The following is a 13191-nucleotide window of genomic DNA, read 5'->3' on the forward strand; positions in this document are numbered from 1 at the left end:
ACCTACAGAGTCTATACAGCTAAATTTGGAAATAATGTTATGGAAAATACACACACACACACACACACACACACACACACACACACACACACCCATCAAGAAAGCTAAAAGACTGGGGCGCCTGGGTGGCGCAGTCGGTTAAGCGTCTGACTTCAGCCAGGTCACGATCTCGCGGTCCGTGAGTTCGAGCCCCGCGTCGGGCTCTGGGCTGATGGCTCAGAGCCTGGAGCCTGTTTCCGATTCTGTGTCTCCCTCTCTCTCTGCCCCTCCCCCGTTCATGCTCTGTCTCTCTCTGTCCCAAAAATAAATAAACGTTGAAAAAAAAATTAAAAAAAAAAAAAGAAAGCTAAAAGACAACCACAGAATGGGAAAAAAATATTTGCAAATCATATTTATATGGATTGTATCCAGAACATATAAGGAACTGTTACAAAAGACAACCCACTTAAGAAATTAGCAAAGGATCTGAATAGACATTTTTTCAAAGAAGATATACAAATGGCCAGTAAGCACATGAAAGGATACTCAATATCACTAACCATCAGGGAGATGCAAATCAAAACCACAGTGAGATACCACTTCACACCCAGTAGGATGGCTATGATCAAAAGAAAGAGAATAACAAGTATTGGTGGAGAAATTGAAACCCTCATATACTTCTAGTAGAGTTGTAAAATAGTACAGTCACTTTGGAAAACAGCCTGGCAGTTCGTCAAAAGGTCAACTGTAGAGTTACTATATGATACAGCAATTCTACTCGTAGGTATATACCCAAGAGACACGAAAGCATGTCTACACAGAAGACTGTACACGAGTGTTCACAGAAGCCTTATGCATAATAGGCAAAAAATGGCAACAACCCAAATGCCCATCAACTGATGGATGGATAAACAAAATGTGGTATGTCCATACAACGGAATGGAATGTTATGCATCCATAAAAGTAATGAAGTACTCCTACATGCTAAAACATAGATAAACTTTGAAAACATCATGCTAAGTAAAAGAAGTCAACCACAAAAGGTCATGTATTGTATGGTTTCACTGACATAAAATGCATAGAATGAGCAAATCTTTAGAAACAGAAAATAGATTCGTGATTGCCTAGGGCTGAGGAAAATGGGGAGTGACCGCTAATGGGTACTGGGGTTATTTTAGGGATGGCGAAAGTGTTGTAAAGTTGCTTATGTTGATGGTTGCACTGTCTGTGAATATACTAAAAACCACTGTATTGTACAAGTGAATAACATGGAAAATGAATTATATCTCAATCCTATTATATATATTTTATTTTTTATTTATTATTTTTTTGAGAGGGAGAAAGAACGGGGGAGGGGCAGAGGGAGAGGGAGAGAGAGAATCCCAGGCAAGCTCCGTGCTCAGTGGGGAGCCCATCACAGTGATTGGGGCTTGATCTCACGACCGTGAGAGCATGGCCTGAGCCAAAATCAAGAGTCGGATGCTGAACTGCCTGAGCCACCCAGGCACCCCCTATTATATATATTTTAAAAACCCTAGCATGGTCTTTGCCCTTGTGGAAAACACAGTCTTGCTGGGAAGATAAATACTAATCAAATAATTATCCAGAGAGATTTATAGTTACAAAGTATGGTAAGTGCTATGAAGGGAAAGAAGTGGATATTATAAAAGAGAATAGCAGGAGGCTAATGGGAGTTAGAGAAAAGGTATTAGAAAGACTCTAACATTCAGGTGCTCCAGCAGAGAGCCCCAAATAACACTGGCTTAGATGAGGCAGATGTTTAATCCTCGCTGGTGCAGTATGGTAGCTGTAAGCAGTCTAGGGGTCATATGGAAGCCCTACAATTTCTACTAACATGTTGCTCTTTCCCTCCTTTGGAGGGGCTTCCTACTATGTCTACAATCCAAGCAATGAGAAGGAGGGAAGAGGCACCGGAAGGTTCATCACTTCTGCTCAGAGCCAGAACTCAGTCACACGAAGCCGGGATGTCCCAGGTGTTCATGTGTGCAGATTAAATTCTGGGGTTCTTTTACTCTGAACGGGGGGCGGGGGGGAGGGAAACAGAGGGTGGGTGAGTAGCTAGCAGTCTCTGCCATGGATGGCCTCTCTGAGGAGGTGACATGGAAGGTGAGAACCTAAGGATGAGTTGGTGTTAAAGAGAGGGAGGAGTTTTCCAGGCAAGAGGGATGACATGTCTCAGGGACACGAGGCAGGCGAGAGCGGCTCTTCTGTTTAATGCTGCTTAATGCTGGTAACGTCCACCTCACACAGCCCTCCTGATGCTTAGAACTTGTGAGTGCCATCACCTGATCTGGATTCACCTGCCTTTTCTCTCTCATGTCTTGCAGGGCTGGGATGAGCCAGGACCGCAAGGAGGGGGGCTTTGTGCTGACTCCCGGAAGGCTGGTTGTGTATCCTCAGCTTTGAGAACTGAATTCCATGGGTTGTGTCAGTGTCAGACCTGTGAAGTTCAGTTCTTCAGCTGGGATATCTCTGTCGTCGTGGACTCGGGGATACTGCAGAGAGCAGACCCAAGGGTGGCCGAAGGATTTGAAAAACTGGAGCAGATGGGGTCTCAGACTCTGAAGGAATAGGGAGGGTGTGCTCATGGGAAAAGCAGTCATTTGATTGTGAGAAAACTTGAATTCTATGCTGAGCAGTTTTCCAAGCAGCTAACTGCTGTCTCCAAGTCATTCTTGCTACAGTTGCGGCCGCTACTACTTTACATATATTGATTACTGCTGGCAGTCCAGGTACTGTACTAAGTGCTTTACATGCTGCTATAGGAGACTCTGGGGGGAAATCACTAATGAAGCTTGGGACACCCAGAACTGACATGTAAAGATATTTCCCCCTCTTCGTGGGATCAGACAGCATTAATAGAATGTGACGGTTGTTCTTTAGCATGGATTGCTGAGATAACTGGTCCCTTTTAAAGATGAGAATCATGGGTACATCCCTCTTACGGTCCCCTGTCTTTTTATTTGGATATCTACTTCCTTGCCTTCTATAAATACATTAGGATACATTGTCTTTGTGTTATAAGCAAGGCAAAATAGGTTGTAATTAGACTTTACCAGGATCCCTAGTTTCTCCCTGGGAAAAGGGATACAGAGGTTTTGAAGGCTCCCTACATTTGCTGGCATGGTTAGCTGTATGTGGTGGCTCAAGCCCTTTCATTGTCTTCCTCTGTCACCAAGTCAGTTAGGTCTATTTTGAGGCTCACGTGTGGTATGATGATGACAATTTCCACCTTTAGGCAGAGTGCTTGGGCTGTATAAGTAATACTTGGACTTTCATCAGGTTTTATATTGGATGGGAATACGAAGTCTCATCCCTTGGAAACTCCTTGATGCATCAGTGTCTCTTGGTGTCCTGAAAGGTCCATCTCTGTATAGTCTACAGAAGTAAAGTGTGGTCTGGCCCAGAGAGGAGAGGCAGGCACAAAGTGGGCGACCCCAGAGCATGTGCATTCTCACACTTTCTTCTCAGTAACCATGAGGTTTATTGATTGCCTACCATGGGTTGGCCACTGTCCTCAGGGCATAGCTTACATTCACACCAAGCTTCATCTGGAAAACAGGGACTGTTTGCAAAGGGATATTGTAACCACACTCTATGGATGTAAAGAGGTGCTTAGTTCTTGTGAAAGTGCTCTGGCATGGGTGTGGAGCCTGTGCGTCCTCTCGGGGCTGTGCTGATAGTATCAAGAGCCTCCCCCACCCATCACACCCTGCCCACTTCCGTCCTTTGCTTACTAGACCCTTACTTAGCCAGTGACTCATTCTTGAACCAGAACATTGGTGAAGCTCAACTGAGACCAGAGATCAGCGTCTTTACACCTAGACTGTTGGAGAAAATCCAGAATTGACACCAAAAGCTCCAAACGCTCTGGGTTTCAGACCATCTGTGCTGTGAACACTCAGACCCAGAACTCTGACTTACTACAAAAGGCTCATCCTTACCACAGGTGAGTCTTCCTAGAGCAAACCTGATGATGAAATATGGAATACACACAAACACATGCACGCACACAGGCACTGAAAAATGATAGCACCATGGATCTCTGAGTACATGTTTGCCATATACAAGACTGTTTCAGGGTGCCTGGGTGGCTCAGTCGGTTGAGTGTCTGACTCTTGATTTTGGCTCAGGTCATGATCCCAGGGTCATGGGATTGAGCACCACATTGGGCTCCATGCTAAGCATGGAGCCTGCTTAAGATTCATATTCTCTCTCTCTCTCTCTCTCTCTCTCTCTGTCTGTCTCTGTCTCTTCCTCTATCTCTCCCCTCTTCTGCCCTTCTGCTCTCTCTCTCTCTAAAATAAAATAAAAAAATTGAAAAAATAAAAGACTGTTTTATTTCCTAAGAGGATTTGAATTAAGATTCATTAAGTGGGTGCCTGGGTGGCTCAATTAGTTAAGTGATCAACTCTTGATTTCAGCTCAGGTCATGACCTCATGGTTGTGAGATAGAGCCCTGCCTTGGGCTCTGGGCTGGGTGTGGAGGCTGCGTGAGATTCTCTCTGTCTCTCCCTCTCCCTCTTTCCCCAGGCTCTCTCCCTCTCTCTCAAAAAAAAAAAAAAAAAAAAAAAAAAAAAAAAAAAAGAAAAAAGAAAGAAAGAAAAGATTCCATTAAGTAATACATTTCCTGAGGATTTTTAAGTTTGTATTTGCTTTATCATAACTTATGTAACAAGAAAAAAACAAGTTATAAAATAGATTATATGATTCTAATTTATGTAAAATTATAAATATATTTGAGAATATATGCTTTGAAAGATGTACATCAGTTTATTAACAGGGATCATCTTTGGGGTGGTGGGAATTGAGATGCATTTTCCCTTCTTTGTATTTTTCTCTATTGTTTAGTTCTTACACTGACCATATTTAATTGAAACAGTAAAGTTATTGAAGGAAATTTCACACACAATTCCAATGAATCTAGACAACGTTAGTGCTACGCATTTGTTGGAAGTTGTGTTGCAGGGGTGTGTCATAGAAGAGTGGAGGGAGGGGGCGCCTGGGTGGCGCAGTCGGTTGGGCGTCCGACTTCGGCCAGGTCACGATCTCGCGGTCCGTGAGTTCGAGCCCCGCGTCGGGCTCTGGGCTGATGGCTCAGAGCCTGGAGCCTGTTTCGGATTCTGTGTCTCCCTCTCTCTCTGCCCCTCCCCCGTTCATGCTCTGTCTCTCTCTATCCCAAAAATAAATAAACGTTGAAAAAAAAAAAATTAAAAAAAAAAAAAAAGAAGAGTGGAGGGAGTTCCCTGATGTGTTCAGTGAATAAGGTAAGCATAGTCCAATATATATAGTGTGTTTTGTTCAAGTAGCAGGTGATTTTTTTTCTCTGTTACTTATGTTTTTCTGTCCCCCCCCAAAGAACCCTCAATGTATGTGCTGCTTTCCAAGAATCCATCTACTATGTAAACCAGTGGTTTTCAAAGTGTGTTTCCTGAACAAGCAACATTAGTATCACCTGAGAACTTAGAAATGTAAATTCTCAAGCTCCACCCAAGACCTACTGAATAAGAAACTCTGGGAGTGGGGCTTAACACTTTCTGTTTTAACAAGCCCTTTGACTGACTAATGCACACTAGGGTTTTAGAACCATACGTGTCAGTCAAGGGACATCCCCACTGCACTAAACTGGAAGGCAGCTCATGTTGACACAAAAGTTGCTGTCCCATTCTTACAAACGTGCATACAGGTATTCTGCAAGACCTATCTCTGAGAGATGGCTTGCAGGACTGCAAAACCTCAAGATCCTCACCAGTGATCGTTTCAGAAGTGAATAGCAGATCTCTAAGTTTTTAAGCTACAAACTTTAGATGCGCAGAGTCACATGAAGAGGTGGTTCATTAAGGCAAATTTTTGGGTCATTCCCCTGACCTATAGACTTGGCATCTTTTCCCAGGGTTCTGCCATCTTGACCATCACCCATAAGGGCTTCCATCAAGGAAGTTCTAGGAAAACACTGAGCTTTTACTTTTCACATGTCTGCTTGCTTTTCTTTCTTTCTTTCTTTCTTTCTTTCTTTCTTTCTTTCTTTCTTTCTTTCTTTCTTTTTCTTTCTTTTTCTTTCTTTCTCTCTCTCTCTCCCTTCCTTCCTCCCTCCCTCCCTCCCTCCCTCTTTCTTTCTTTCTTTCTTTCTTTCTTTCTTTCTTTCTTTCTTTCTTTCTTTCTTTTCTTCTCTTCTCTTCTCTTCTCTTCTCTTCTCTTCTCTTCTCTTCTCTTCTCTTCTCTTCTCTTCTCTTTTCTTTTCTTTTCTTTCTTTCTTTCCCCTGAACCTTATGTCTCTTCTTCCTATCTTCTCCTTTCCCTCCTGCTGTGATTGATGAGGTCTCAGAAGCAGATTCATCATCCTTTCTGCTCTGTGCTTGGGAGAGAGCAGGTCAGATGCTCCTGGAAAGGTGCCTTGGGAGTAATAATAATAATGGAAGTATTGATTTGCCATCCTCAAATAATAGGGGGAGGTCATGATTTATCAGCTCATGTTGATGAGACACAGTGGGAAGCTGGACACACTACTCAATAGTTGCTGCCTAATCATGCTGTGTGGCTGTGGAGACGTGTAATTCAGGAACACAGTGGCTCCTCAAGTCCTCTTGCAGTTAAATCTCTGTCAGTTAAGGTGAAGATTCCTGCTTAGGCTTCTCCAGAGATATGGTATATATGTATATCTAATCTATCTATCTATCTATCTATCTATCTATCTATCTATCGTCTATTCAGATAGGTAGTAGATAGATTTATTATAGAGAATTGACTCATGTTGATTATGGAGAGTGGCAATTCCCAAGATCTGCTGGGTGGTCAGCAAGCTGGAGACCTAGGAGTCTGAATCTGAAGGCCTAAGAACCACGGTGTAGTACCAGTCTGAAGGCTGCAGTTTCAAGACCCACAAAAAGCTGAAGTTTCAGTTTGAGTCTGAAAACAGGGAAAAACTAATGTCCAAGAAATCAAGAAGGAATTTCCTCTTACTCCCGGGAGGTCAGTTGAAAGAGGCCTTCAACTAATTAGATGAGGCCCACCCACATTAGGGAGGACAATCTGCTTTACTTAGGTGACCAATTCCAATTTTAGTCATATCTAAAAACATCCTCACAGACAACCCAGAATAATATTTAACCAAATATCTTGGCACCCTGTAGTTCAGTCAAGTAGACACAAAAAATTAACCTACACAATTTCTTTTTCATATATACAGTACAACCTTGGGTTACAAGTAACTTGTTCTGTGAGTGTTCTGCAAGACCAGCAAGCATTTCTAATAAATTTTAACTTAATAAACTAGCGATGTCTTGCAATACGAGTAGTATGTGACAGCAAACGTCACAGGATCACAACTGAGCCAATTGGTTATTGAAATGCACTTTGATGTACCAGTGCTTTGGATTATAAGCATGTTTCCGGAATGAATTATGCTTGTAAATCAAGGTTTTATGGTATATATTTTTGCATCTAGAATCTCTTGCTTTCTTTTTTGATAGTATTTCAGAGTGATAGCTCAGAGCTTGAGTGTCTGGTTGATTAGAGAGTCTGGGAAAATGCTCTGGGGGGGGGGGGCATGGGTAGGGAACCAGACATCTTCCCTAGTTCCCCTTTGCTCTTCATAGCACTAAAGTACTTTTGGGAACTGTTTTTAAGGAACTCCTATCTTGCTCCTATCTCCTGGGGCAGCTCTTTGAAGTAGAAGAGCTAAGTTTGATTATCCTTGAGAAAGTGCAGACAATATAATTGCAGCTTTCCTATGTTAGGTGTTTACAATGCTCCAGGTGCCTTATCTATAAGGAAAGATATTACCTCTACTTTCTAGATGAGAAAACTGAAGCTCAGGGAGATTATATACCTGGCTAAAATTTCACACACTGTTTAGTGTCACAGCCAGGATGTTAATCAAGGCTGCCTAATGAGAGCCTGTGTTCTTTTTGCCAAAGTTTATAACACACATCATCTTTGCTCAACACGGCATTTCTCAGTGAAGTCGATATAGCCATAATTTTAGAGATGGGGAAATGGTGTTTTCAAAAGGTTGGGTGGCTTTTCTATTCTCTATGTCATGCAGCTAATAACTGGTGAAGCCGACCCTCAAATCCAAAATCTCTGTAATAAAAAGATAGTTTTTGTCTAAAAAAATCATAGGAGTACACATAAACTTAGAAGGAAGGAAAGAAAAAGAATCCCCTGCATCCATTTCTCCAGTGTGACTAAAAAGAGAACAGTATACATTGAGGCCACTCTGACTTATTCCTCTGCCCATGTCTTTGGTAAGTAGGAGTGAAGCCTTATACACGACCAATTTCACCCTCTGGTGCACAGCCATACTTTAAAATATGTTAAAATTACATTGTTGGTAGCTTTTAAGAAACCATAATGTATTTTTGTTCTGGCTCCTGTGATGCTACTAAGACTGGTCAGATTCCATTTGTCTCTGGGCAACAAATGTCTTTCTTTGTTTTAAAAATGAAATTAATTGGGAATGCAAGCTGGTGCAGCCACTCTGGAAAACAGTATGGAGGTTCCTCAAAAAACTAAAAATAGAACTACCATATGACCCAGCAATTGCACTACTAGGCATTTATCCAAGGGATACAGGTGTGCTGTTTCAAAGGGACACATGCACCCCCATGTTTATAGCAGCACTATCAACAATAGCCAAAGTATGGAAAGAGCCCAAATGTCCATGGATGGATGAATGGATAAAGAAGATGTGATACACACACACACACACACACACACACACACACTGGAGTATTACTCGACAAAAAGAATGAAATCTTGCCATTTGCAACTACATGGATGGAACTGGAGGGTATTATGCTAAGTGAAATTAGTCAGAGAAAGACAAAAGTCATATGACTTCACTCATCTGAGGACTTTAAGAGACAAAATATTAACATAAGGTAAGGGAAGCAAAAATAATATAAAAACAGGGAGGGGGACAAAACAGAAGAGACTCCTAAATATGGAGAACAAACTGAGGGTTACTGGAGGGGTTGTGGGAGGGGTGATGGGCTAAATGGGTAAGGGGCACTAAGGAATCTATTCCTGAAATCATTGTTGCACTATATGCTAACTAATTTGGATGTAAATTAAAAAAAAATAAAAAAGTTAAAATAAAAAAATAAAAATGAAATTCTTAGGGCACCCAGGTGGCTCAGTTGGTTAAGCATCTGACTCTTGATTTTGGCTCAGGTCATGCATGATCCCAGGGTTGTGGGATCGAACCCTGCATTGGGCTCTGTGCTGACAACGTGGGGCTTGCTTGGGATTTCCTCTCCCTCTGCCCCTCCTCCACTTGTGTGTATGCTCTCTGTCAAAATAAATAAATAAACTTAAAAAAAATAAAAACAATTATTTTTCTTATTAAATAAATAGTATGAGTTTACTGCAAAGAATTTTGAAAAGGCAAAAAAACCATAAAAGAAGAAATTAAAATCATATAAAAATTTGTGTTATACAAATTATTATGTATTTTTTTTACTGGGAAAGTATAGAAAATCATAAAGGAGAAAAAAGTTATCCATAAGCTCAGAGATTATCATTTCGGGTTTTTTTTTTCATTTTCACTCTTTTTAAAAATACAATTGGGATCATCCATTAAATGTAATTTGTGTGTCTGTGTGTTCTGTTTTTTGTTATTTAAAATTTTATCACAAGCATTTCCCCATGTCCTTTTATGGTCTTTACTGTGCATTTTAAATGGCTGCATATGTATGTAGTTCATGGAATGAATGTTCTTTTCTTTACATGATCATTTCTGTATTATTGGACATTTAGGCCCTGTATCTCCTGGACCCCAAATCTCCTGCATGCATTCATTTATCATCTATCTATCTATTTATCTATCTATCATGTACTTATTTATGCCATGTATCTGTATCTATTTCCTTTTAGCTTTTTGCTTACATTGATTCAGGCATTATTTGCAATGGCCTTAGGAGTGTAAACTTTTGCCCCTTTTATCAGAAAAGCACATTTTCTTCCCAGAACTCCTTCCTTTGTCCAGCAGAATCCCACTCATGATTCACTGTGTTTTATGTGACCACTGCCAAATATATGAGGATGGAAACTTAAAAAAAATTTTTTTTAATGTTTTATTTATTTTTGAGACAGAGACAGAGCATGAGCAGGGGAGAGGCAGAGAGAGAAGGAAACACAGAATCTGAAGTAGGCTCCAGGTTCTGAGCTGTCAGCACAGAGCCAGACGTGGGGCTCGAACTCACAAACAGCGAGATCATGACCTGAGCTGAAGTCGGACGCCTAACCGACTGAGCCACCCAGGCGCCCCAATGCTAGAAACTTCTTCAACCTGTGGAGTGGAAGACCAGGAGAGGGATTTGGCTGTTGGGTCAGCCAGCCAACAGTAGTCACCACAAGCTACTTGCCAAGGTCAAGTGTTTGTCTTATTTGACCCAATGAGACTATTTCACACCCATCATCTAGGGATTGCTGTTTCTCACATCTCTGGCCCAGACTAGAAGTGGCCCAGAGCCTGCCAAACCCAATCTCTCACTGGATATAGCACCATCTAACACATGCTAACATTTTTCATCAATATTAGTGTCATTGCAAAGTGCCGTTAAAATAGAAGTGGTTTCATACATTATTTATCTGCAGTGTGTCCACCGAGTCATTCTTTTGCTGGAGAGCTGTCTCCTTGGCATTTCTAAACTGGGTAACAAATCTGCAGCTCACTGGGTCTGTATCCTCAGGCTGTGGTAGAGGGAGAGGAGGATCCGTGAGCTGTTTGTGCTGAAAAAATTGCTGCATGTCCTCACAGCCCTGGGCACAATGATTAAGTGTCTGGTTGCAGGTGAGCTCTGTGTCCACTGCGTATTCTGCAGATAATGGCTACACTCCACTTGATGAGAATATGGCCTGGTCTAATTATTAGGGGCCCCCAAAGTGTCCATTATTTATTTGTACCTTTCTATTGTGGTTAGTTCTAGAGCAGAAGCCTAAAGTAGCAACTCACAGGAGTGCTGTGTGCAGGGCCAGGCCTGGGGTGATGATACGCCTAGGGTACAAAAGTCAAGGAGGGGCGCACTCCCTCACAGTCTCGCAGCACTTGCCTGGCCCTGGTTTGGTTTCACCCTCACTAGTTGCTAGTGTTCAAAAATTGGAAAAATTATTCCACAAAGGTTTTTTGATCATTTCTGTGCTCTGGGTGCTATTCTAGTCACTAGGATATAGTAATGAATAAAATAGTCATTACCATCCTTATGGTACTGATACAGTAGTAAAGGAGAGATTTGATATAGAAATCTAGGTTTCTGGGGCACCTGGGTGGCTCAGTCGGTTAAGTGATTGACTCTTGATTTTTGGCTTAGGTTATTACCTTGCAGTTGTGAGACTGAGGCCCATGTTGGGCTCTGTGCTGAGTGTGGAGCCTGCTTGAGATTCTCTCTCCTTCTCTCTCTGCCCCCTCTCTCCCAAGAAAATAAACATTAAAAAAAAAAAAAAACTAAAAAGAAAAAGAAATCTAGGTTTCTGGCTTCTCGAAGTATCAGAAGAACTGGCAACTCTGGGTTGGCTTTTCTTCATGACAACCATCACTAGGATCTGGGGAACTGGCAGCTCCCATGAGGATGTGGTGTGAGCTCTGTACTTTGTCCCACTCTCCACCACTCCTTATTGTCCTTTGATTCTCATAGGGTCCCCATGGAGAGCATACCACTATTATTATTACTACTACCATATTGCAGATGAAGAAACTGGGGCTCAGAGAGGTAAAGGGACTGGTCTGAGGTTTTCTAGCTACAGAAGGTGGATTGGGGGTTTGAACCCACTTCTATGAGACTTCAGGGGCTGAGGTGTTTGCCCCTGTGCAGAACAGTGATTCAGGAGGCAGGAACATAGAAATATCACCAAGCAAAACATTCAGCCCATATAAGATCAAATTAGAGAGGTGTGTTAGCAGGAAACAGATGGTACCCTCAAATTAGGATAACTCAAGCAGAATTTCATAAAAAAGCTATTTACAAAGGCGTGGGCAGGGTGTAGAGAAACCACAAGGCATAGCAAGGAGCCCCAGATTAGTAATAGTGGGCCTCCATTACCCCTGCTATGGCAGATGAGGGGGTGGGTTACTGGGATTGGGGAAATAGGACTATTCACTGAGAACTCCTGATGAAGCCAGAGCTTGGGGATCCCAAAGGGAGGAAACTTGGAGAATAAACACCCCAACTCACCAAGTGCTCTCTGCTTCTTCCCGTTGATCTCCTGCCAGTCCCAGACCCAGCTGGAAGTCAGAGGGCAAGGAACCCATTGATACACTCTTGCAGGCCAGCCTCTGAGGGCACAAAGCAGGATGGGGAATAGAGGAGAATGGATCGGGAGGAGCAAAGGAAGGCATCTAGCACAAGGGGCAAGTCAAAGCCAAGGGCATTTTAGGGGACATATAGTGATGATGGGGGTAGGGGAAGACGTTAAGATAACTGAATTCAAGGTCCAGCTCTGATGGGGCTGGGGAAACAGTTCTTCTTCCTCACTCTCTCTCCCTGGCAGCCACGCTCAGCAACCTCCTGTACCAGAAAAATCAATCCCATATCAGAGATTCCTCAAGTTTATGATGTGGGGCTTGAGACTTTTGTCTTGGTGACTTCCCAAATGGACAAAAGGCTGAACCATGCAGGGTGGTACCTTCTAGTTTTTCAGAGGAAAAGAGCTCTTCAGGTTCAGAGCTCATTGAACCCTACCTGTAGAAAGCTGTACCATAAAACATCTAAGACAGGTCTGTTTGTTTTTAAATTTCTCCCCTAAAATCTATTCAGCTTAATTCTTCTTATCAAAAACTGCATATCCTGTTAAACTGAGCCATATATTACAACCACAAAAAAATCACTTGCTTGCCTGCTTTTAGAATTCTCAGTTTCTGAAACTAACTGGACCATGGCTTTGGATCTTCAGTAGAGGCTTTGTCAATAGTCCTTTCAGCATAAGTAATGGTAACAAAATCAGGAGCGCTTTAGGGGACACTTTGATATTCAAATAGTTTATAAAGCTAGCATACCTGGCTCCGAAGCAATGTGCTTCTGAGAATGCATGTGGTAGGGGTGGGTCGGGAGATATGAGGAAATGCTGGGTGAGAACACTCATAAGAGGAGCATGGTATCATTACAGATTTAGGGAATAGTTGTAACAGACTTTCCCCCCTTTTTCCCTGTTAACAGAACCCCAGTATGGTTCAGAGAGTAGGCAAGTGACATG

At 42.2% G+C, this 13191-nt stretch overlaps 1 long non-coding RNA gene across 1 annotated transcript; it reads left to right on the plus strand.

Moving 5' to 3' along the window:
• The first annotated feature begins 205 nt into the window (after positions 1–205).
• On the plus strand, positions 206–10598 carry LOC147584167 (uncharacterized). The gene is made up of 3 exons (XR_015251779.1): positions 206–1973; positions 2328–3949; positions 10096–10598. It is a non-coding gene; the product is annotated as an uncharacterized LOC147584167 (long non-coding RNA).
• Positions 10599–13191: the final 2593 nt, after the last annotated feature.

Source organism: Puma concolor, chromosome A1 (genome assembly GCF_028749965.1).
Source record: "Puma concolor isolate L17-30 chromosome A1, mPumCon1.1.hap2, whole genome shotgun sequence".
Classification (NCBI taxonomy): Eukaryota; Metazoa; Chordata; class Mammalia; order Carnivora; family Felidae; genus Puma; species Puma concolor.